Source organism: Crotalus tigris, unplaced genomic scaffold (assembly GCF_016545835.1).
Source record: "Crotalus tigris isolate CLP2741 ecotype Arizona unplaced genomic scaffold, ASM1654583v1 scf7180000017987.690289119674:8195010, whole genome shotgun sequence".
Lineage (NCBI taxonomy): Eukaryota > Metazoa > Chordata > Lepidosauria > Squamata > Viperidae > Crotalus > Crotalus tigris.
This window is the reverse complement of record NW_024096758.1, coordinates 1,240,891-1,265,704: the sequence shown is the minus strand read 5'-3', so window position 1 is coordinate 1,265,704 and position 24,814 is coordinate 1,240,891. Positions and strand designations below refer to the sequence as shown.

Here is a 24,814-nt window from a genome sequence, read left to right as displayed (position 1 = left end):
ATAGAAAAACGCCCACACAGCATGAACAAGCGAGATGATACCTCCCGCCTACCAGCCATTTGGAAACCCGCCCTTATTGACAAACGACTCCCTAACACAAAAAATGATACCAGACCCACACTCACAAAAACCACACAGGATGTCACCACCACACATCCACGCAAAAAGCAAACCCAAACCCACACCAATGATGAGGCACGACCACAAACCAGAAGCCAGACCACAGCTGCATCATTAGCCACTTTAAACCCCTCCAATCCATACATGAAGCAAACTGACACCCTCCATGAAGAGGAGGTACGACCACGAACGCGAAGCCAAAAAATAGCAAGGCAGCCCAAAATCTTAAACCCCTCTGCAACTCAGACTAACCTGAGCACAACCAAACAGAACACTCCCCCAGCCAATCAGAGCACAGCCAACCCCCCAGCCAATCAGAGCACAGCCAACCCCCCAGCCAATCAAAGCACAGCCAAGCCCCTAACCAATCAGAACACACCTCCACCCAATCAGAACACAGCCAAGCTCCCACCCAATCAGTTCATACCCCCACTGGCAGTTAAAAGGAAGAAACAGCTAAGACCACACATTGCTGCTCGAAGCACGAAGCTGAAAACACCAGCCTGAAGATGACGAAAGGGACTTCGTCGAAACGTCGCCAAGACACTTCCAATCTTACATACATACACACACACACACACACAAAGCACCAAAGTTTTAAGTGGCATTTCTCTCACTATGCTCAAAATACATACTTTGGAAAGAGAAAAAAAATTATCTCATTCAGCTTTCAAAAATATTAGAATTTAATACTTTGTTCATTGATACAATGCAACACAAATAAAATACCTCTATAAGGTATTATGAATATTAATAAATAATATAATTGATAACAGCTGTACTATTAAGACTGGAAGGTGCATCTTTCTTCTCAGAAAAACTCAGCAACCAATTAATGAATCTTTCACATTCATAACTCTTGGCAATTTATCACATATTAAAAAAATCTATAAACTAAAGCATTACAATTTCAAATGTGGTCCTGTAAAATAAAATATTAATTATCTCATAGCGACATCACTCCAGATATAAAAATTCCTACCTTTGTTTTTTCTAGTCCTGAGGCGGACTCTCATTACAATAAAAAATAAAATAAAATTATACCAGCCAAAATTAATGAACTTATTTTGGGATGGTAAAATTCATTAGATTCTTTATGACTCCTCTATGACATGCATCATTAGTGCATCCTTGTTTTAATCTTGACTAAATGGATTATTTTCTTTATCACTTTTGTACCACTCTAAAACAATTCTGGCTTTGTTACATGTACTTAAAACTTTGGCTTTCATAATATCAGTCTTTACATTCATACCATGTATACCATTTTAGGACATATTTATTCCTTTAGGCTTGTTTTTAAAGTTAATATACAACCAGACAACATGGACATTTTGTTGCATTTTGAAATGCTCTCTAAAGATTTCTGCTCTGGGATAGTCAAAAGCCCTGTGTTCTCTTTGGGACATGTTAAGCCATTTCAAAGCATCCCAAAGCAGATAAGAAGGCATTATGATCTTGAAAGGGGTCTGCTTTGTTTTGTCTTCAGTTTTTTTTTTTTTTTTTTTTTTTGCTAAAGACATGTATCTCTCATTGGAATTAAAATCCCTATTAATAAACTCATTTTAATATTATGAAAAATTGTACCATTATAGTTTTGATGCTAGAACAGTCAATGGTCTCAAAATCCTTCTTAATACAAAAGTACAACAAAATCCTTCCTTACTACAAGAGTAAGGAACTTCTTCCCCCACCCTGTTTCCTAATACTGATACTACTACTAATAATAATAGAACTCCAACCTTGGCAGTTGTATGTCCTGGGCCTGCTGAGTGACTCAGCAGGTGCAGGAAGCTGCAGATAGGCCCGGGCAGACCACGTGGATGCCCAGGACCAGACAGGCTGTCTCCAGCCTATTGCGCATGTGCAAGGTGGGAGAATCCGTTGCATTGATTGGTTGATGCTGTCCCTGCAAAAGGGTATAAAAGGAATTGACGCCATTTTGTATTGTTCTGTTGGAGATTGAATAAAGAAGGACTGTGTTACTCCTGCCTCGTCTCAATGCCTTCACAATGAACAAAACAGAACAGCAGTCATTTTCCTTTGATTTAATGACTGTTCTTAATAATAATGATGATGATAGAGTTGGAAGGGACCTTGGAGTCCAACCCCCTGCTCAGGCAGAAAACCCTATACCATTTCAGACAAATGGCTGTCCAGTCTCTTCTTAAAAACTTACAGTGTTGGAGCATTCACCCCTTCTGGAGGCAGGTTTTTCCACTGGTTAATTGTTCTAACTGTCAGGAAATTTCTCTTTAGTTCTAGATTGCTTCTCTCCTTGATTAGTTTCCATCCGTTGTTTCTTGTCCTGCCTCCAGGTGCTTTGGAGAATAGCTTGATCCCTCTTCTTTGTGGCAACCCCTGAGATATTGGAGCACTGCTATCATGTCACTCCTAGTTCTTCTCTTTGTTAAACTAGACATACCCACCTCTTACCTCCTGCCATTAGCAGTTTCCTTTCTGTTAAATGTCTGGTGCTAAACAGTTATATCAACAGACCTACAAACTTTTTTTTTTTTAAAGTACAGTCTTCCTAATTCTCTGTTTGGGCCTAGCATTCAAAAGATCAACTTCAACAGAAAATAAGCTGCTAAAATACTTAAAGCAGTAACAAATTTTATTGCTTGGCTTATGCAACCTGGTCTGAGGCCAAAGCTGATCTGAATACATAATTCACACATATATCTGGCTTTTAAATAGCCAGAACAGAATTTTGATTTAAAAGTCTTTAGAAGCTGATACATGATTCAGAAGGATAATAATTAAACATATATAAAATAACACCTATATTCTAGATTAGCCAATTTAAACTGGAAAAATATAAATGCTTACAGTAAGTTCCAAATAATGTCTGTATCAAAAGTACGTTATCAAGATTATAGTATGTGTTAAGTTTTCTAATATTTTCATGCAACATTTGTTCTTCCATTAGTTAAAAATACAGCTTTTTTGCTCCTAGTTTCATTATACAAAAAGTAAATTATTACTTGTCCTAATTGGGTGGCACTTGCATTGTTAATAGTAACACAGAAAACTGATGGCAGAAAAAGACCTGGTAATCCACTGAGTCTACCTTTTGATTTTGGAATTATTATTAGTATTTAATTTTTGTAGATGATGGACATGGTTTTCTCCTAAGCATATTTATTTTTATTTATTTTATTTTATTTTATTTTTAAAATTTATAAGGCGCCCCACTCCCGCAGGACTCAGGGCGGCTAACAATAAAAACACGACAAGACAAACAATACAGTAACATTCATCCAGGGGTCAGATTTTATAAACCCCAGGCCTGCCGGAAAAGCCAGGTCTTAAGTAGTTTACGTAAAACCAACAGGGTGGGAGCGGTCCTAATCTCTGGGGGGAGCTGGTTCCAAGAGGTGGGCGCCATCACAGAGAAAGCCCTCCTCCACGGCCCCGCCAAATGGCACTGCTTGGCCGACGGGACCTGAAGGAGGCCCAGCCTGTAGGATCTAACCGGACGAAGGGAACTTAGTTACTGATTATGACCAACTATCTCCACTGGAAGTTGGATCCAATCTTACACTATTCTTTCTGTGAAGTAATACTTTCTAACATTACTTTTGAACTTCCCTCCTGTCACCTTGGGGTCATGCTTCTGTGTTTCTGATTTTTGCGCAATAGTGAAAATACTGCCACCTAGAACCTTATTCACACCCTTAATATATTTAAATGTTTCAATCATGTCCCCGCTATCCCTTCTGTCCTCCAGGTTGTACATATTCAGTTCTTCCAATCTCTCCTGATGCATCATCTTACACTATTTTGTTGCCCATCTCTGGACTCGCTCAACCTTATCAATATCTTTTTTTAAGGGAGGTCTCCGGAAGTGGACACAGTGTTCCAAATGGCTCTGACTAAAGCCCTATATAGCAGAACTAGGAGCTCCTTTTTCCTGCTGGTGATCCCTCTACTGATGCATCCCAAAGTTTTGTTTGCCTTCACAGCTGCCTGGCCTCACTGTTTATTCCCTTTGCAATACAGGGTAGTCCTCGAGTTCAAAATGTCTGTGGTTAAGTGAGACATTTGTTAAGTGAGTTTTGCCCCATTTTACAACTTTGCTTGCCTTATTGTTAAGTGAATTACTGCAATTGATAAGTTAGTAATCCGGGTTGTTAAGTGAATCTGGCTTTCCCATTGACTTTGCTGATCTCAAAAAGTGATCTTGGGAAACAGCAATAGTCATAAATATGAACCAGTTGCCAAGCATCTGAATTTTGATTACATGATTATGGGAATGCTACAAAGGTCATAACTGTGAAAAATGATCGTAAGTCACATTTTTCAGTGCCATTGTAACAGAACGATCACTAAACAAACTGTTGAAAGTCGAGGACCACCTGTAATCTGCTATGAGCACACTTAAATCATTTTTTTCTTCTGCTGTTTTGTTCTTCTTTTGAAATGTCACAGTCTATTATTTTAATTATTTTCATTAGTGATGGATATTTTTTTAAAAAACATGTCTCACTTGCAGGGAAAATATAAATTATTGATTAGCCAAAAACAGTTCTCTAGCCACTTACATGCAATCCTATGCAAGTTTATTCAGAAAGACGTCTCACTGAGCCTAAGAAATAGGAGGCTGCTATTTACTCAATAGCATGGTTAATGTAATAGCTTCTAACCACCACCCAAAAGTAAAGGAATGACAAAGAAATATGATCATTCAGTCCTAAAATGTACATTGCCTTGAATACTTTCTGGAGACATATAACAAGAAATACTGGGACAAACAGCTTATAGGTTTTGATGACAAAATGTATTGACTACCAGGGAGTATTTTGAAAAATATACTTTATCAAGTGTTACAGTTGAATGAATGTTGTGTGGAAATGCTAATGATAAAATTGGTCTACTATTTGCAAGGAAGAACTACTGAAATTGTTTTCTGCCTAATATGAGCTAAAATTCCTGTAATTCCTAAAATTACAGCCCACAGTCATATTCTTTCAGTTTGCTTTATGGCACAATAACATAAATATATATGTATGATGAAGTATGCCAGAGAAATGACATGTTTTACTGATTTGAAGCATTGTATTATAGCTTATATGACTGCATTATTTTTTTGCCTTTCCAATTTGTTCTATTAAAGATTATTATGGAAGAAAAATATCGCAAGGCAAACCAAGGTAAAAGAAACAGATATTATTTTCAAAGATTCATCTATTTATAGAAAAACCTGCATGTATTCGAGAACAAACAAAAGTATACAATATCATCAAGAGAGTAAAAGAAAATGGAGAAGGACATAGGCTGCTCACATAGCAAGAAGAACTGATGGCAGATGGACCAGGCATTCTAGAGTGGATCCTACTTCATAAAAAGCATCCATGAAAGAGATCTAAAACAAGATGATCGACAACATCAGCAAGTATGATGGGTCCAATTGGCAAAAGAAAGTACAGGACCATATTGGTTGGAAACATCCTGCAGTGGATAGACAATGGCTAAAAGGACGATGATGATATTATTTGCATCTGCTAATTCCACCAACAGGAACAGCCCTATCATAAGCTATTTATTTATTTATTCCATTTCTAGGGCTGCTTACTCATACAATTCCATACTATTGTAATCAACTGATATTGTCTCAGCAGGTTTCATCCAAAGACTTTTTATTACATATTGGCTAAATCCATAATTCATGTTTAAGCATCTTTCTTTTACATAATTTGTTGAATAAGTGTAGTAGTCTTGTCCACAGACAGCCCTAAGTCATGAATCATGATTATAAACATGTATACACATCAGGCCAAACCAAAACCAAACAAACTACAACAAAACTATTGTTTGTGAGGACATATGAACCTATCTATATTACTTAACTAAGTCCTTTGTTTCATTTTTGTTCCTCATTGAAAAAACTGAAAGTTAATTAAAGATTATAGGATACAGAATTTGTATTATAGGATACAGAAATAATAAAGGAAAAGGCAGATTATTAACAGTTCAGATTTCACATCACCCTCTTTTCTACATAAACTTTTCCTACCAGACTGATTTTCATTTCATATAACCTATTCAATGCCACTAAATGATATATTGTAATTCATTTAGACTGGCATTTATTCCAGATGGTCAAAGACTATTCAAAATTATTTAGTTTTTGAATAAAGTAATCCAAACAAATATATCTCATTTTATGCATCTAGTCAAAACATGAAGCTATCTTATTAGATGAATATATTTTGCTCATTTTAAATTCCAAACTTAGATTTTTATAGTGTCTAACAAAGACAAATGATGCTTCCTTTGCTGTAAATTCCAATACATGCATTTTAAATTTATACATAACACACACTCTGTGGCATTCTAGACATAATAAATCATAGTGAATTTTATACCTGAAGAATAAATTTGTAGTAAGATGTGGACATGAAGAAGCAAGCAAGAATAATTGGATATGTATGTATGTATACATGTAAGTATCTATATTATTATTTTTTTGAAGTTCCCACATCATCTATTTCATTCTGGTCTTAAGGTACTGTTCCAAAAGTTGAAATATCCCAGACTATCAAGCGTACAAACCTTTTTTCTCTATTGCACACATCTTTTGATGCTAAGAATTAGTTTTAGTACTATTATTAGACAGGAATAGAACATTTGCATTACAGGCACTTCTTCCTAGAAAAGACACAAGGCATTTGTAATTGGTTTATTATACTTAGATTTGTATAACAGATTTTTGCAATTAGATTTTGAAGCACGTGGTTTACTTTTCATGATAGCATGTAAGTTATAAAAATACAGGAAGAATGTGCATTAAAAATACATGGGAGTGACTTCCTATTTGACGCCGCAGCCTGATGGGCACAGGAAGATGGGGTTCCATCTTCCACATTCAATGTTGCCCTGCTGGGGACCCTAAAAAGGATCGAAAGTCACCCCGAAGAGGCAACAAAGGAGGGGACCCTCATCAGTCGTGGATGGGCAGTGGCCCTTCTGCTGGATCTGAGGAAGCCCTCCAAACTGGCAGGGAAAAAACTGGCTACATTGTGTGGCCAGTTAGAACCTGCTGACCACCGAAGATAAGCACTAACTAGCAATTTTTGAGCACTGTGGTTGGAACTGAGTGAGACTTTATTCTCTTTTTATGTCCCTAATACAATTTTCCTGGAAAAATGAATGCCCAAAGCAAAGAATCTCCCCGATGCTTCCTCAGGAAAAGAAAAGTGACAAATTAATTGTAGAGAAAACTACAAGATTAATTTGGAACTAATACAGATCAATAGATTTGAAATTTGGGGACTAAAAATACATTTCAGACTTTTTTTAGAAAAAAAAATATTTGAAAGTTTGCAAAATAAGCTTGGATTTGGAAAGCTGGAAGACGGTGTCAATGGCATCTAGTAGAGAATTATGGCACTACAATTTATTATGCTTAAGGGAAACTTGGCTTGAAGGCCAGACTCAGATAAGACCCTTTGTTGTTCCTGAACACTTTCACTTTTGTAAGACTGCAGTTGGGAAAAGGGAAAAACAAAAGCTCTTGGGCTGCTTATCTGGGTTGGGGACCCTATTTGACTATAAAGACTACATACTCAGCCTTTAATGATAAAAAAATCATCATTTGAGGATAAGGAAGAAAAGCTCATTGAATGGATGATGAAGCTGTTAGGAGAAATGTTGAATATTGACAAACAGGAAAGGAAAAGAAAAACTGAAGCAGGATGGAGGCTGTTTAATGAAAAAACACTTCAACCAAATTCTTTTCCTCATTCCAAACAATATATACAAAAACAGAGGAATAATTACTTGATGATTTAAATGTACTAACTTGGAAGGTTATTTGGCAAAGAAGAAAGCTAGAGTAAGACTGAAGAAAATAGAGATTTTGACCTATTAGATGGGATATTATACTACTAAACAGAAGTTTGAATATGGCTAAGTAAATAGATAACTGTTAGAAATAAAAGTATTATTATAATTAGAAGGATAGGATTTGTAACTATAATATATTTTATTATGAGATAGAAAATATGAAAATTCTAAAAGAGTTTGAATAAGGGAAGCTTTTGGTTACCCAAATATAATTTATTATGACAAAATTATAAGTGTTGGAGATATTTTGAACATTGAAGGGAAATTAAAATTTTAAAAAAGTGGGAAAAACAGGATATTGATTGAATAAATGGATTTTAAGTGCAAATGCAACTGAGATATATTTTGGCTAGAAAAGATATTATAAATTGATACTATTGATATTATGTATAATACCAGAAACATGTTTGTATTTAATTGTATATGTATTAACAGTAACAAGAATTGTATTTGCCCAGTATGGAAAAATGCATACTACTGGAAGAAGAGAGGACCAAGGAAGCACTGGATGGTGTAGTATTGGAACTAGTTAATATGTACCACTGAATTACTAATAGTTAATATGTACCACTGAATTACTAATAGACCCAGGCAACATGTTGCTTATTAAGTACTTATGACTGTAAAATTAGAAAATTAATAAAATAGTTATAAAAAATACATGGGATGATGTTAGGTTTTATTATAATCTTACTTTTATGATAATCAGCACATTTGGAATTTTGAAAGCTTTTAATGCGCATGCTCACAAAACAGCTATCATAATAGGTATTCACAAAGAATAAATCTACGAAAAAGCAAGCCAATGGAATTGCTCATGTCTTTTAACTCCTTGGCTTACTTTTCTTTCTTTTTTTCTAGATACTTTATAAAATATAGCAATGGACATAGTTGAACCCTCACCACCATCATTTTTACTTCCTAAGAATGCTTGTGGAAAATGTACAATGCCCCAAAGCAATCCTAGAAGTACAGATTATTGCTGAGGCTGATACTTTGCTTTGCAGTTTTTCATTTCATTTTTTTTTAATTACAAGAATCAAAATGGATAACGAAAGAATTGAGTCAAGCAGACACAATGATGAAAAAATCAGTACCTCAGTGTGGAAATCCAGACACTAAAACATCCTTAGCTACAAAGAACTGAAAATCACTGCTACGCAAGTTACAGATTTTTCTGCAGCTTTTACTTCTTTTCCATTCCTTAATGCCAGGTGATCATTCTAATTCTGACCAAACTTTTAGTTTATCTTGAAAACAGGTGGAAAAAGACCCTCTCTTTCCATTTCATGGAAACATAAGAATTACATGCAAACTGCATCTCTTTTCCAATCTGGAAGACTCAAAACATAATTAAAAAGGCAGTATGATATTATTGTGACTTATGGCACAAAAAGAAATAGTGACAAGTCACTACCAGTAACAGGAAATAGGCATTTGTTGATCTTTTCTAAACATCTGCTGCACAAAACATAATTTGCTCAGTTATTCACACTATACATCCTATGATTCAATTAAGCATTACTCTCAATGCAAATGCATTCTGTTTTAAAAGTCTGTTATTCAAAATATATTATTCTAAACATTCCAAATTATTTCCAGAAGCTCCAGTTATCTTCAAGATTCTGAACTGCTCAATAAATATGGAATTGGTTACACATTATCAGAAAATAATTAATTATACCATTTTTCAAACTATTAAAGCATTTAACTCCCCCCCCACAAAACATATGCTGTTTTACTTAATTTTGATCAACTTAAACATAAAAATGCTTAAATGCTTGCAAGTCAGTTTAGCACACCATATGGTTTAATTACTCTGTTAGGTACAATGCTATAAAGTTAATAGCAATAATATTGCGAAGCCATCAGAATGAATGTCTCCATTGCAATATTTGACTGTGGATATTTGTTTCATACCCAATGACTATGAGGTCAGAGCAATCATTTTCTGCTTGGGTTGCATTACTGCTACTAGTTAGCAGATGTTGTCTCTGAACAAGTCACTATGTACCATACTAGATGTTAAGATAAAAATCAGTAGAGCAAGGGAACTGCAGTCTACTAATTTTGCCTTTAAAAGATCTCATTTTTTCCTAAATGCTTTGATAATTTTTGCTTATTAATATTTGCAAAATATTTAGGCCAGTCTAGTAATGCTATACAATAGAATAGAATAATGATATACAATAGAACATTATTTCCGTATGGATTGACACAGAAGTATTTCCTTGGACAGGATCTCTTTGTCCGATTTCATCATTATAAATTGCCAAGAATCTTGGGATTGCTATCAGTAATAAATCTAAAAAAATAAAGGAAATGCACACAATGGAAGAAAGGATAAGCATAAAGGAGAATAAAGGAATACATACAATTTCATGGTATGATAAATCTGACCAAGAAAATTGCAAGGGCTGTTCCAGATCAACACTTAACACTTAACTTAAAGGGATAAAATGAAATGAAATAAGATTTCAGGATTTACTAAATAAATATATTAATATAAGTACAATCATTAGGCCTACATGCATGCCTAATGCAATGGGAGTTGTATCTGTTTGCAGTACTGACAATTATTTATGTGGCTATTTGCATTTCCATCTTTTTCACTTACATCTACATTCATGTCATCTATGTTCTCATCATTTCAAAACAAAATGCCAATTTTATACCAAGAAAATATAGTGTTCTAATATACTCTCTCTCCAGTTTTATAAGTAACTATAGGTATTCTTAGATTTGTAACAGACATGATCAATGATGCAAAATTAAAAGAAACATATTTACCATTGTGGAGCATGTGACATTGGACAACATCTGAAATAAAGAATGCCTTTCTCTAAGATTTCCTTAGCATGAAACCCATTCAATATAACAAGAGTCTTGTAGTACTAACAAATTTTTGTTTGATAAAAAGAAATGTGGTTGGTCAGCCAGTTTAAATCCATCTAGTGGTCTATTTTACCTTCCCAAGAAGTACTGGTAGGCTATTGTCTACTTTGTCAAATGCTTAGTGAAATCCAAGTACAATGTTTCACTGATCCACTAATTCAGTCACTTTGCAAAGAATTCAATAATATCTGTCTGGCATGATCTGTTTATCACAAATCCCTGCTGGCATATAGTAATAGCTTTGCTTGTTTCTAGGTATTCTCAGATCTGTGGCTTGGTATATCTTGCTCAACAACTCATGGTGATTCACTTAATGATGAGTAGAAATGAATTGCCTGTTGCTTTTATTTGTTGTTTTGTTTAGTGCCTGCCTTACTTAGTGATAGAGTTACCACAGCTTTTTTTATACAATGCAATGTAATGATTCAGTAATTTGTTTATTTTCCTCTCCATCTGTCCTTTAGTACAGGTATATACATCAACTTTCCCAGTGTTTGTAGGCATCCAATCTTTCCGTCTCTTCTCCCACGGCTTTACATTGTTCAATGGGTATTTCACCTATGCTTGGTTATTTTCTGACACTTACCTTTTAAGGGAGTCAGGTTCCAAATATATTCTTTACGAGTGTTTCTATCATTCTGAAATCCTATTTGGAAAAGACGTTAATAGGGTCTTGTCTTTTTTAGTTTAATGTATCTTAATTCTATTGCTTTTATGTACTCTTACTTTAGCTGTAACATTTCCTGTGATTTCCCTTATTTTCTCAAAACGTCCCTTCATTTGCCTTTTTTACTTATTTTCTTCTATTTCTGAATTTTCTCCATCCTAATATATTTCCTTGTAATTTCTTGCTCTATGTTGAAAATCTGGTTCAATTGCCATATATAGTTGTCCAAAGCTATTATTCTCCATTTTTCCAATTTGTTCCAAAAAATATTTGGATATTTTCCTATTGGGAAATTTGGATATATCTTTACTCCATTTAATTTTCAGCATCTCTTACATCTTCCTACACCTACCGAGGCTCTCTTTTGTATATCATTACGCATAATGAATCTGTTCTTTATGTTGAACACATATTCTGACTATACATTCCTGAGGTCAATTCTTGCTGGTATGTTCATTCTCTTTAGTTTGGCATGTGTGTTTGATTCTCATTATTTATCAAGTCTTCCACAACCTCAATCTGCAAGTGTCTAACCTGACAAAATAGTACTTTTCCATCTTCTTTTTTAAAATCATGTATTTTTAAAAATTCTGATGCTATCTGTCAAGTGATATCCATGTCTATGAATGAATATTTGAAGCAGTTGTTGACGAGTTATGTGTTCTTAGATCTTAGATTTTGAAATACTGCCTTCTATTTACCTTCTAAGCACAGCAATTAATGTGTTGTGGTGTTCTATTATATGCCTACCAAATAATCACTTTTTGGAAAACTTTCAAAATAGGTTGTCACAGAAAAAAAAAAATACAGATTGAAGTGCGTCCATATTTTTCTTATATCTGTATCAGTCCTCTCACTCATTATACTACCGTACCAATAAATTTTAAAATAAGTGAAATAATCAGGCTGTTGTTTAGTTTTAACTATGTCAATTATTGTATGTGTTTTCTGCCAGAGATAATAGTTATTAAGTATACCATCAACCTAGCAAAGAAAAAAAGAAGAAAGGACTAAGTTGAAAGGAGGGATTTACAAATCTTAGAACATCAGTTTCCATGGAAGCAAAAATGATTGTATAATGAACTAAACTATCATTCTTAAGTGTTTGCTTTATTATAAATGGAATGGATATGATTAATTCATATATGTGTCATTCATACACAGACACCATTAAATGCCATCTGGTATGACTGCTTAGCTTCTCATCTCACCCTTAAATAAAAGGAAAAAAAATACTATGTTGTCTATATAATTTCCTCTTCAGTGTCAGTAGTTACTTATAGGTCTCATAATTGACATCGGAAAGTTTTTTTTAAAAAAAAGGTAAGATACATCTCTTAAAAACACATCTTATCTTTAATTTTTTTTTGTAAATAAATAATCATAGTATTTTTCCTCCAAGACCCGAACAATGATTTGTGAATTTACACTGCATACAACAGGACCAAGAAGGCTCACCAAAGAGTAAAGAAATGGGGAAAATTCTTCTGCTCCCTACATCAAATTCTTCATCCTGAGCAGTAAGATTTTTCTCCCTGTCCTCACATTCCAAAATGTACAGTAAACCGATCACTTGAAATATGCATTGCTCTGAAGGAAATGGTAAGCTTACTCAATCTTCTCACTTAGAAGTCCACCACCCACTGGTAGAATATATAATACTGAATGCCAACCATAAATCAATATATTTTCACTAACTATATGTAATTTCATGCCAGTATGATTGCATGGATGGGCATATATCAAAGATGGAGAATGTATCAGAATCAGAGCAGGCAAAAATTTGCTCATCAGATTTAACTCAGACAGCCTATAGAACAGTGGTTCTCAACCTTTTTAATGCTGCGACCCCCAACTGGTCGTAAGTTGAGGACTACTCAACTGGTGCAGCACCATTTGCAGAATGGGACTTTTGGCGGGCTCAGCAGGGCAGAGACAGCCTGGACAATTCCTATTGGCTTTTGAAAGCCAATAGAATTAGACTCTATTCAAGAGAGTCTATTCTATTGGCTTTCAAAAGCCAATAGAATAAAAGGGAGTAGCACAGCTAAGGAAAAGGGGAAAAAAATGGCGGACTGCGTTGTTTGGCGACCCCCATGAAATGGTGGTTCGACACCAAATGGGGTCCCGACCCACAGGTTGAGAACCACTGCTATAGAAAATGATACCTTCCAAAAAAGCAGAAGATGAAGCAAGAAAATACATTATGCACAACAACATATGGACTTTCAGAACAATAGATAGTCACCTTGTGAACTGGGTTATATAATGGATTCAGATGGAAAAGTCAGGAAATTGAGAAAAGTGCTGGAGTGGGACTGACCAAATCTTGAAGGAAAGAGTAAAAATGTCTGCAAAATCTGGACTTTTAGAGCCAATACACAGAACAAGGACCATGCATAGTGGCAATCTGGCATCAATTCTTCCGGAACTCAAACTTAGCCTGATTTAGGATTAGATTGAATATGCCTTGGTATGTGACTATGTCAGCAAGTACAGCTTTTAGTTCAGAAAATGAGCAACCATAGGTATATCTCTGCACAGTCGCTATCTATGAGTAGGGCAGTTAAATAAATTTGTTTACTAAATAAATTTGTTTCCACATGTCTGAGAGTTGAATAAAAAAAACACAGGAGGTTCATGGAAAACCTCAGGGTGACAACTCCATCTTACTAAGCCTGAAGTAAATAAAATTGATGTCATCAACCCACTGCCTACTTAATCAGCATAAATTCACTTTTACAAATTACAATGTCATATGTGCCACTAATTATCTCACTCTTTCTTCTCAACTTTTTTCCTACTTATGAAATAAATCTTTTTTATTATTATTATTAATTAATTCCACTGTGCACATACATGAGGTAACCTGTTTGCAGATCAGTAGTTTCACATAACATTTACAAGCCGTCAAAAATTACCTTGAGGTAAGATGGGAGGGCCATAAATTTTAAAACAAACAAAACAAACAAACAAACAAATAAATGTACAACCTTTTCTATAGTGCTGCAAAGGATGAAAGAATTTATTTTATTTATTTATAAAATTTGTTTGCTGCTCATCTTACCATGAGGAGACTCTGAGTGGAAGTCTGTAGCGGGAGAATACATTGGTTGACCACTCATTTTTAATTTTAAAAGCCATTTTGAGAAGGCTTTTTACTGTTCTATTTAGGAAATAGGCAACAACACCTAACATTTCTTGGCCAATTAGTAAAGCTAAGCTGGGTCAGACTCTGTTAATACTTGGATAAGGAACCATAAGGAAATCTCAGGGATATTGATATCTGTCTATAAAATTAAAAAAAAGAAAAGCTTGGACCAAATCAAGTCTGATGGTCCTTTTTGCAATGAACTCAAAACAAATAGAGAATGTTCATGTAAAAAAAACTTTCCACCTGAAATAATAAGGAACTTAGCCTTTATCGACTAACAGAAAAACTCACTAGTTTCCCCTTTAACTAGTTTGTGCAGATGATCACACTATATCTTACAACTGTCACATTCTTCCAGGGAATGAAGAAAAGGCCCAGAGAAGCTATAATCCCCAGACTCATTTATTTTAATACCAAGAATGAATTTTCTAGGATAGCCTACAATTTAAAATCAACATAGAAAAGGGCAGATGGATTAAGTGTAAAGTAGTATATGAAAAAAAGAGAAAGCTTCCTGTAATTCAAGCATGACCTCTGGTGACTCTGAGCACAGATCCATGAGGTTTTCTTGACAACGTATAGAAGGATAGGGTGTTTCTGTCTTTTCCTTTCTAAGTCATTTCTTTATTACTATATTTTGCTAAAAACATATTACTAAAACATTTGTCAGATTAATAGCAATGATTATTTTAAGTTACTAAATCAAACCTATGTAGATAGTAAATAGGAATGAAGGGCACTGAAGTTTTATATTGGATAGACAGTCTCAACACAATTGTCCTCTGGGATCCCTTATAGATTAATATAGTATATATTTCTCTCACTTGCTTTAAAAGGATTACCTTTGTCCTTCCTGTATTCTTCCTCATTATCCACTTGCCATAAATAGTGTTTTCTTTCCTTATTTCTCCATGAAAAATAGGGCCTACTTTTGAGCTGGCATGTATAATGTTGCAGTTTTATTTATTCATTCATCAGTCATAAGAAATTTTTATGCTTTTCATCAAGCAAGTCTGTTTAGCAGAAATTAACATTTCCTAGAACCAAAAACACCACTTTGAAATACCACTTACAAAGCTCCTTGTAACTTGAAATGTTGCTTCTTTTAAGTCTGCAAAATAGGCTGAGAAATGTAAAGGATCAATTAGACACACAGCTATTTGAAGCCACTATCCGTTTCACACTTACAAGGAAATAAGCTAATTGAACTCAGTGTGGATTATTTTTCAGTAAACAGGACTACTGGCAAAAATCACCCAATGAGCTCTCCTCTGTTATTTCTGACTAACTTTATTTAGTCATTTGCACTATAACTCATAGAAGTGCAGGGAGAACATAATTTTTGCAAAAGATCTGAAGTACGTTCAAAAAATTCTACATGGGTTTGTCTAATTCTTCCCACTATCATAGAAGAAAGGCTGCAAACATTCAGATGATCACTTGATGACAGTGAATAGAAGCAGGAAATCATAATCCTTGTTCGCATCAACTGAGAATTTTGCAACTAAAATATGATAACTCTATCACATGGCTCCCCCGGCAAATCTATTTTTATATTTTGCTCTTTGTAACAGGATTTTAAAAGTTCCATAAGGAGATTGGTAGTTAATTTATTCTAAATGCTATTATCCAACAAGATGCAGTTCAAACTTACACAGATAAGCACTTAGGCAGGAAAAACCAAACAGGTGGTACCTGGCTCAACAGTAGTACCTGTGAGAAGAATCTAGGAGTCCTAGTGAACCACCACTTAAATATTAGCCAGCAATGTGCTGCAGTTGCAAAAAAAAAAAAAAAATGCAATCCTAGCCTGCATTAATAGTGGGATAGCATCTAGATGGCAAGCAATAATACAGCTCTATAGTGAGGCCACACATGAAATATTATGTTCCATTCTGATTGCCAAAATCCTCCCCCCCAAAAAATTGAAAAAATAGAAAGTGTGCGGAAAAGAGCAACAAAGATGATAAGGTATCTGGAGACTAAACTGTAGGACAAATGGTTAAGGGAACTAGGTATGCCTGGCAAACAGAGAAGGATTAGGGGTGACATGATAGCTGTTTTCTGGTCGAGTTATTCTCTAAAGCACCTGAGGGCAGGACAAGAAGCAACTTGGATCTAAGGAAAAATTTCCTGACAGTGAGAACAATTAATCACTGGATAACCTTGCCTTCTGGAGTTGTAGGTGCTCTATCATTGGAAATCTTTAAGAAAAGATTGGACATTCATTTGTCACAATGATACAGAAGGGGGGTGGACTAGAAGACCTCTAAGGTTCCTTTCAGCCCTAGTAGTAAATACTACTGAACTCTGTAGGATTTACTTTTGAGCAATCAAAGAAAGATCGATGAAACATCTCTTTTCTACTACACAAACAGGATTCCAAATGACCTTTCACCAGAAAATAAAATGATTGTTACAGCAGCAAAAGAAGACTTTGAACCTGATCCTTGGAATAGCAAAAATAAGCTCATGAGAAAGAAATTTGTTCTACGTTTATATGGCAGTAAGTGGAAAATCAATCTATTCATTTAAAAAAACCAATTCTTTCCCTGGTTTGTGCACATGTGCTTTGAAAATAATATGGGGATAGAAAAAAAAACCTCACCTTAGCTAACACATAAATGTGGAAGAGATTAATTCTGTCTCATAAAACTGCTTCTATTGGGATTAGAAACATTGTTTTTAAATACCCATTTTGGTACACTATGGTATTAAGTGTTAAATTGTTGGGGAGAATGTCTGTGATAAAATGATTTTGTCTAGAATGATGTTTTTGTTCCACACTATACTGGTTTTTACAACTGATACCTCATTTAAACAGTGGCAAAAGGATATATCTAAGATTGTATGGTGAGGGAAAAAAACAGGAGTTAAATATAAAATGCTAAAAGACGCAAAGGAAAGAGAAGTAGGTATATCTGATTTAAAATTATATTTTGCAGCTTGCTAATTAGTCTGTATAAAAGAGTGGGTGTTGCTGAGAAATAGAAGACATTTAGAATTAAAAGACCTGAGACCTAATATTTGGGTGGTATGGATATTTGTGGTATAATAAAGTCAAGGTTAATGTATGTTTTAAAAATCACTTAGACATGCCATATTGAGAATATGGAATAAATTAATGTTTTCAAGTTGTGCCTAAAAACATTTCAGCTTTCAGTACAAAAAGCATTTTATACACAAGAAATAATAGATAAACACAAATGGTCCACATACAATGAAATATTAGAATTCTCTCAAGGAAAATTTAAATACTAGTAATACTCTTATAAGTTCGTTTGATTGCTTGTAATCTTCAGTTGGGCTGAATCAATATATCTCAAGTAGATCAATTTACAGATAAGTTAACTTTTAGAATGTGCCCAAAATTCTGGATCCATACTCTCATGGGATTGAAATTTTGCGAAATTGTGGACACTTTAATGCTGCTACACTGTTACAGTCACACATTCATCATTTCCAACATTGCCTGCCAACTTTATACAAGGAAAGTCAATGGGAAAGCCATCAGCAAGTTAAAAGGCACTCTGCCTCCCATTGTTGGTTTTTTTTTTTTTTGTTTTTGTTTTCTGTTTTTTTTGCCTATCCCTGATCATCTTGATACTCTGTTTAGGTAAGGAAACAATGATCTCTGAATTAATGATCCAACAGGTCACAGGTTGTCTAGTACAAAGTAAAATCAAGAGAACATCTGATGGCAGAGGGACATGATCAATGTTTTTGTTATTTACAGTTATTAAAAAGATTCCAAATAGATAAAAGAATATATTGAATATTCTGAATTGTAAAAGAAATACTGTACAAATGATTGCAAATTTCTTGAAATCTGAAGCAGATCGAACAATGGGAAAATATGTGGTTGAAAGGATTGCAAATTAAACTATGTTATAATCTTAAACATCATTTATAAAATGGTGTATGACAAATTATCTAAAACGTATACACATTCTTCAAATCTATATTGGAAACGTGGACAAGTTATTTTATCATGCTTAGTGGCTATGCAAAAAAACCCTAGATTTTGAGTTTTTTGCACTGATTTTGCACTAATTTAAAGGATTTGTAAGATTAATATGCAATTGAAACCAAACTTTTCCTCTTGAGAATGATAATGAATAGCTGGAAAAAAAGTCACAACTGGTTTTTTACATAACCATGGTGAGTACATTGTAGATTCAATGATGGCAAGATTTGGCAATAGGTACCACAAAGGAATGTTGATAGAACTTGATCAATGACCAAATTGACCTGTTTGATTAGAAAAAAACAATATCCGCATTATTTCTGATACATAACCCGCTATAGAATTTTGCATAAAACAGAAAAAGTTATCATATGATGTATGGTTTTGAGTAGGCAGATTATAGAAAGAGGCAAATCATGATGTAATTTTAGAGAAAGAAGTAAAATTACAATTGTACTTATAACTACTGTAAAGAACATTGGAAGCTATTTTTATATATGTAATTAAAAGAATAGAATAGAATGGAACAGAATAGAATAGAATAGAATAGAATATACTACACACATACACACGAACACATAGTTTTAATATACTTTTAATATACTGACTTTTCGTTTTCTTCTTTTTTACTTGAGCTTTCTGTTTTATTTCTCTTTTAAACAATGATACATGGCACCAAGATATAGGACTTCTGGTTCTCTCTGCTATCATATTGTGATTATCCCAATTAATATATCATAGACCTAATAACCCTAGTTTCCCACCCAAGCCCTAACAAACTTAGTGTTTATTTTTTCATTTTATTTCAAGCAGCCAATGTCAGCTTGGTACTGCCATCTGCTATGAACTCTGAGGGTAAACAGTAGGGATGTGCAAATATTCAAAAAAATATTTTGCTTTGATCAAAGTTCGACTGAAGCCTAATGTGAAGCTGTTTCACAAAGCAAGATGGCTACATGGCTTCTAAGATCAAAGCAAAATATCTGCAGTGTTACACTTTGTTCTGGTTGACAAAGGCTATAAAGGCAGCATTGCATCTCCTACAGACTGCTCACCAATGGCTTTGGTAACAGTGTGGACGACACACAAGCTTGCAAACTCTGTCAGAAACCTATCTTCATTTTTTTCTCCACGTGCCTTTGCCAAATCCAAAGGCAGTGTCAAGTAAGACAGAGGAGGCAGCTTCAAGGCATGAGAGCGTTTCTCTGAAATAATCCAAATTGCTTCCTTGCTTCACAAAAAGAATCAAATCAAATTAAATCTTGTTGAAACAATCTAGATTTCCTTACAGAGTCATCATAAATAAATGCATTATAAATTCATAAATAAATACATTGTATATAGAATATGTTTTCTCTTTTGAAATACCTTGGAATCTGGAATACATTTATATATTTGTTAGTTGTATATCTTGACTTTCCTTCAGTTGCTCAAGGCAGTTTATACTGTAGAGCATTCTCTCATTTATTTTGTTTCTCACAAACATCACTTTGTAAGGTTAGTTGGGATAAGAGGGAATGACTGGCCCCAAGTGATCTAGTTCAGAGCTCCCCAATCTTTTGGGCACCAGGGACCAGTTATGTGGAGAGAGGTTTTTCCATGGACTGGAGGGTGCATGGTTTTGTGTGCTGCCTGCATCTCACGGATGGGGCTTTGTTTGTGCAGACTGGCTGCTGGCATGCCGCGGCCTGGTACCGGTCCACGGACCGGGCATTGGGGACCCCTGATTTAGTTGATTTCTGTGCTGAGGGTAGACTTGAAAGTTAGTTATCCAATGCTACTCTAACATCATTGCAACCATCTCATTTCACTTTTATTTAAAACATACATTTTTTAAAAAACAAAAATAGAAAATAAAATTTTAAAAGGCAATAACCTGGGGCTAAGTTAACCAGCACATTAATTAACACAATTTCCTCAGAAGGTTGGTACTCACTTCGTTTTGCACTCAAGCAAAGAATCAAGTCTTCAAGGTCTATTTAGAGAACAGATAGTACAGGGCAATTCAAGCCTCTGGAGAATACTATTCTAGAAGGCAGGTGCCATGACACAACCAGCACCTTGCCAAGGTTATGGTAAGCAATGCAATTGATATACGGTAGGAGATGTATTGTGGTGCACCCATAATTCCTCATATTGAATTCTCAGTTAAGTGCAGCTTCTAATGTAAAGCACTTTGTACTAGGCCATAAGCATAGTGACTAAAGTATGAATGAAGATTCCTTGTCCAGGAAAGAGTAAAATTGGTGTATGAGTCCAAGTAAAGATCACACAGGCCACAGCCACCATCTGAGCTGAGAGTCAGGGGGAATTCCAAAGTGATGGACTGCAACCCCATTCAGACTAAATGAGAAAACTCCATAGTGGAAGTCCCAGGAATACATAGCCCCTTTTTTTTCTCAAAAATGAGTTTAAATCTATTCTTCCTCTCCAGAGTCCAACAGCCTTCAGTCACTGGAACAGGACCAAAAGAACTGACAGGTTTTTACACCTATAAAACTGAACAGTGAGAATAGAAAATCATTGCTTTGTTTCTGAATATGACACACTGATTACACCCATAAAGGAATAACAAGAAAGAAAGCTACACTATTCTAGAACTATTCTGTTGCTGTTAAGATCATGAAATTTTTGAAAGCAAAAGGAGTGTAAAAATAATTCTTTTGCAAGCATTTCCATTTCACAAGGCCTAACTTATAAATGCAGACATTCTAAAGAGATATATCACAAGCAATTTTAGTCTTTCAAATCATAAAAACTATATCGCTAACCAATTTCTATGATAGCTTTCTGGAAAAATTAAATTATTAAATGACTGCATACAGATCAATTACAGAATGATATTTAATATCTAAATTTGTTTATAAGGCTGGTATTATTTCATAAAATGAAAATGGAAGCTAAAGAGAACAAATAAGAAGTTGAAAGAAAAATTTTCAAGTTCAAGTATTTATTTACTTTATGGTAGATCAGTGGTTCTCAACCTTTTTAATGCCGCAACCCCCAACCGGTCGTAAGTCGAGGACTACTCAACCGGTCATAAGTCAAGGACTGGTGCAGCACCATTTGCAGAGTGGGACTTTTGGCGGGCTCAGCAGGGCAGAGACAGCCTGGACAATTCCTATTGGCTTTTGAAAGCCAATAGAATTAGACTCTATTCAAGAGAGTTTATTCTATTGGCTTTCAAAAGCCAATAGAATAAAAGGGAGTAGCACAGCTAAGGAAAAGGGGGAAAAAATGGTGGACTGCATTGTTTGGCGACCCCCGTGAAATGGTCGTTCGACCCCAAATGGGTCCCGACCCACAGGTTGAGAACCACTGCGGTAGATCAATATGTAGTTGTTAGCTCATCTGAAAGGGAAGATAACAAAACTTTTTTTAAATGAAACCTATATGGCTCATTTATATAAAATAATCATTTCAATTAGAAATGATTAGACTCAAAAAGTTTTAACCCAAGCTAAAATACCAGCTTCATGGGAAGAAGCCTTCCTCACATTGATTCCTAAAGAAAACACAGACCTGACACAAATTAAGAACTATAGACCCATTTCTCTTTTGAATTCGGATTACAAGATTTTCATGGCAATAATGGCACAAAGATTGGAAAGGTTCTTAGTGGATTTTATACATATTGACCAAAACGGCTTTCTATCTAAAAGATATATAAGAAACAATATTAGGACTGTTTTGGGCATATTGGAATATTATGAAGTACATAATGAAAAGCAAATGTGTTTAATTTTTCTTGATGCCCAAAAAGCATTCGACAATGTAAAATGGGATTTTATGTTTAACCAATTATTGTATATGGACTCTGGGGAAATTTTTTTAAATATGTTTAAATCAGTTTACTCTAAGCAGGTGGCCAAAGTAATAATCAATGGAGAATTGACTGAGAGTTTCCAAATGCAAAAAGGTACAAGGCAAGGTTGCCCACTATCACCATTGTTATTTATATTATCTCTTGAGGTATTAACTAGAGCAATCCGGCAAGATGAACAGATCCAAGGTTTAGAAATCAAGAAAGAGACATTTAAAATACAAGCCTTTGCAGATGATTTAGTTTTTATAATTGAAGAACCACTACAATCAGGGACTAGACTGATGGAAACATTGAATAGATACGGGGAAATAGCAGGTTTAAAAATAAATAAAGAAAAAACTAAAATGCTCGTCAAAAATATGACTAAAATACAGAAAAATGAATTGGTTGATAGAATTGGTGTTCAAATCACAAATAAAATTAGATATTTAGGGATACAACTGACTGCCAAATGCGCTACGCTTAAAAGGGACAACTACGATAAGTTAATAAAACAGATTCAAAAAGACTTTGATATTTGGACTAACCTACAGCTCTCTTTTATGGGCAGAATTGCGGTGATTAAAATGAATGTGTTGCCAAAAATCTTAGTTTTGTTCCAATGCATACCTATAAAATTAGACAAGAATTTTTTTCAAAATTTGAATAAAATGATGTATAAATTCATCTGGCAAGGAAAAAGAGCAAGGATTAAATTAAAATTACTGCAGGACTCAAAGGAAAGGGGGGGATTTGGTCTTCCAGACTTGGAGAAATATTACCAGGCCGCAGCATTAGTATGGGTAAGAGATTGGATATTACTAAAAAATAGGAGACTATTGTGTCTGGAGGGCCATGACCTACAAATAGGATGGCATGCCATATTATGGGATCATAAATATAAAGTACATAAATATTTTCGAAGTCACTATATTAGGCAAGCTCTTATTGATGTATGGACAAAAATTTGGCAACCAAATTATACCCAAGTACCTAGTTGGATCTCACCGTTAGAAATATATGTACACCCAAAATTTACTCAATTAGACAAGACCATAACATATAAAAATATCTTAGATGAAAGAGGGGAATTGAAATCCAGGAAAACCATCCACGATGAAGGGATAGAATTAGAATGGTGGGCATACCTGCAACTGCAGGCGAGATATCGGAAAGACAAAAAAGAGTTAGGCATTAAATTAGAACCAATAGAATTGGATAAAATAATTTTGGGGTCGGAGGATAAAATGATTAAAAAATTATACTACTATTTGACTTCCGGTGGATCTGCGCGCGCGATGGTGGCTACTTTGTAGCTGTCCTCCTGAGTAAGTGTTTGAATCGCTATGAACAGCGGCCATCAGCTGTTCAGCGGTTCAAAATCCCCCTCCTGGGCAAAGGGGGGGGGAAGAGGGTTGTCTGAATAGTGGTAGAGCCACTCTCATGCACCCCCAAGGCTTTTTTTGGGGGGTGAGAGGAGTGCTCCCACGGAGTTCAGACTGTCTCCGCTTCCCAGCTGCTTTTGTCCCTAGGGACAAAACAAGCCGCTGCAACCACCTCCGTGATTAAAGTGATCTGGTGAGTTTTTTTTAGAGGTGGACAGAGCTGAGTAGAGGATTTAGCTTTTGCTTTCTTTGATTTTATTTGGATTTTAAGTTTAAAGATTTACCTTTATTTTTATATTCCCTCTTTTTATTTTTTTTCCTTTTGTTGAAAGGGAAAGTAAAATGGCGATCGGCAAGCCTTTTGGGTTTTTTTTTTTTTTTCCCTTTGGGAAGGTAGAATGGCGATCGGCAGGCTTTTTGGTGTTTTTGTTTAATCCTTTTCCTTTTTTTTAATGATTGGAACGGAATATGGATTTGATTTTGATGTTGGGTTTGGATTTTAGAAGCATTATTATTTTTGTTTAACTTCTTTGTTTTTCTTTTTGTACTTTTTAAAAAATGGAATGGATTTTTTCTATTTAATTATTTTTTTCTTCTTCCCTTTTCTTTTTTTAACTCCTTTCTTTTTATTATAATGATCTCCTTTTGAAGGATTTTTTGATTTTTTGGAGTTAATCTCTCTTTTTCTTTTGTTTAATTTTTGTAACTTTTAAGAAGGAGTAAAGATTTTTCTAAGATGGCTCCAAAGCGTTCAGTATCTTTTTGTTATAATGATCTCCTTTTGAAGGATTTTTTGAATTTTTTTGGACTTAATCTCTCTTTTTCTTTTGCTTAATTTTTGTAATTTTTAAGAAGGAGTAAAGATTTTTTTTAAGATGGCTCCAAAGCGTCCAGTAATTCCTACAGCTCCTAAGGTGGTTTCTTCTTCGGTGTTATCATCAGTGCAACAACCTAAATCAATAGCTTCACC

The 24,814-nt window shown here is 34.7% G+C and overlaps 1 protein-coding gene across 3 annotated transcripts in view; it reads right to left on the bottom strand.

Moving 5' to 3' along the window:
- Window positions 1-24,814, bottom strand: part of TAFA5 (TAFA chemokine like family member 5) — a 331,427-nt gene that overhangs the window by 293,207 nt on the left and 13,406 nt on the right. The window lies entirely within an intron of this gene.